General features: G+C 37.5%; 1 pseudogene; it reads right to left on the bottom strand.

Moving 5' to 3' along the window:
• Window positions 1-1570: 1570 nt before the first annotated feature.
• LOC104981717 lies at window positions 1571-1890 on the bottom strand (annotated as a pseudogene).
• Between the last annotated feature and the right edge of the window lie 422 nt (window positions 1891-2312).

The raw sequence follows: 2312 nt of genomic DNA, 5'->3' as shown, positions 1-2312 counted from the left end.
CATAAGGGTGGTATCATCTGCATGTCTGAGGTTATTGATATTTCTCCTGGCAATCTTGATTCCAGCTTGTGCTTCTTCCAGCCCAGCGTTTCTCATGATGTACTCTGCATATGAATTAAATAAGCAGGGTACAATATACAGCCTTGACGTACTCCTTTTCCTGTTTGGAACCAGTCTGTTGTTCCATGTCCAGTTCTAACTGTTGCTTCCTGACCTGCATACAGATTTCTCAAGAGGCAGGTCAGGTGGTCTGGTATTCCCATCTCTTTCAGAATTTTCCACAGTTTATTGTGATCCACACAGTCAAAGGATTTGGCATGGTCAATAAAGCAGAAATAGATGTTTTTCAGAAACTCTTGCTTTTTCCATGATCCAGCGGATGTTGGCAATTTGATCTCTGGTTCCTCTGCCTTTTCTAAAACCAGCTTGAACATCTGGAAGTTCACGGTTCATGTATTGCTGAATCCTGGCTTGGAGAATTTTGAGCATTACTTTATTATGTAAATGTAACTTACTTTGTAAATTTATTTTACTATGTAAAAGTAATGGAAATGTAAAAGAAAATGTAAAAGTAAAATGTACTTCACTGTGTAAAATGTAAACTCATCTACATTGACTTATTTGCCATTGTTTTCTTTTTTTTGTGTGTGTGTGTTCATTTACTTTAATAACACTACATTTACCATGTTATCACCATGGAATGTAAATTCAGGTTAGACGAGAATTTCACAAGTACAACAAAGCATTCTGTGATATACCAAAGTTTGTATAATGTCTGACCAAACCAGCTTGCTCATCAATGACTTCCATTATAGGGATTTTATTTAGTTGATGATACTTTTGGAGAAAATAAACATACTGCACACATTTAAAAAGTGTTTTTCATTTACCTTTGCATTAGCACTTAAAATACATGTTTCAAAATAATTTAAAATTATTCTAATATAACAGCAGCAAAATATAATTCTGCAATTACTAAAGAGCTAAAAGGGATCCACAAGTTAAGTTACTCTCATGTTTATAATTATGATTCTAAAATAAATACTACTTCAAAGTGGCTCTGTTACCAGCTTTTTAGTGTTGGTTTAAAAACACACACAGACTTCCAGGGAGGTTTGTAATGTTGTATTCCATGCACTGTTCTGAAAGGATTCCTCAAGAGCCAACCAGCCCTTAAAACAGTACTCAGTCCACAAGACCATCAGAAAGTTAAATTAACTGGGGTAAATAGGATTCCTACATTACATCAAAAGCATATGATATTCTGCAGCAACTGGGAGCATTTTCAGGATTGGCATGTTGTCTTCTTTAGAACTAATTTCAACAGAAGAGTTTAAGAAGGTGGACAGGTACCACTATCAAGTGTATTTAAAAGTGACATGTTTCTTTTGTGCTGGTCTGACTCCCCTGAATGACCTAGCTAGTGAACTAGTCACGAGTAACTTGGTCACCAGGCAAATCAAGCCTGCAAGAAAGGAAGCCAATTTTCAAATTACCATGTTCTTGTCTGACCCAAACAATTTATTTTCAGCATAAACATATAACCTCAATATGGGATGTCTAACTAAAGCAAGCACCACCAAGATGACCAAGACAGCATCTCCTCTTCTAAGGTTTAGGTTTCCCCCAGAATTCTTGATACAGGGAATAGCCCATACCAAGAGTCATTGCTCCCACAACAAAGCCTTGGGCTGCCACACGCATGTGGATCAGGTGAACAGACATTTTAGTATGTCCCCTGCTCTTCAATCTATATAATCCATATGCAACAATTGCTGCAAAACCTGCCATTACAATGGGGACAAATGGTGCCTCTCTAGCTTTTTGGATAAGTTTAGATCCCTGATCTTCATCATATGAAGAAAGAGAAATATCTGTGTCGCTTGACATAGTGATTGAAGAATCTTCAGACAACTTCAAGACATTTCAGGTTCCTACCGGATTCTGCCATTGTTTTCTTTTTTCTTTTTTTAGTTTTTTTTAAATTTTATTTTATTTTTAAACTTTACAAATTGTATTAGTTTTGCCAAATATCAAAATGAATCCACCACAGGTATACATGTGTTCCCCATCCTGAACCCTCCTCCCTCCTCCCTCCCTATACCCTCCCTCTGGGTCGTCCCAGTGCACTAGCCCCAAGCATCCAGTATCGTGCATCGAACCTGGACTGTCATCTCATTTCATACATGATATTTTACATGTTTCAATGCCATTCTCCCAAATCTTCCCACCCTCTCCCTCTCCCACAGAGTCCATAAGACTGTTCTATACATCAGTGTCTCTTTTGCTGTCTCGTACACAGGGTTATTGTT

This window comes from Bison bison, unplaced genomic scaffold (assembly GCF_000754665.1).
Source record: "Bison bison bison isolate TAMUID 2011002044 unplaced genomic scaffold, Bison_UMD1.0 scf7180017864519, whole genome shotgun sequence".
Lineage (NCBI taxonomy): Eukaryota > Metazoa > Chordata > Mammalia > Artiodactyla > Bovidae > Bison > Bison bison.
This window is presented reverse-complemented; position numbering and strand designations above follow the sequence as displayed.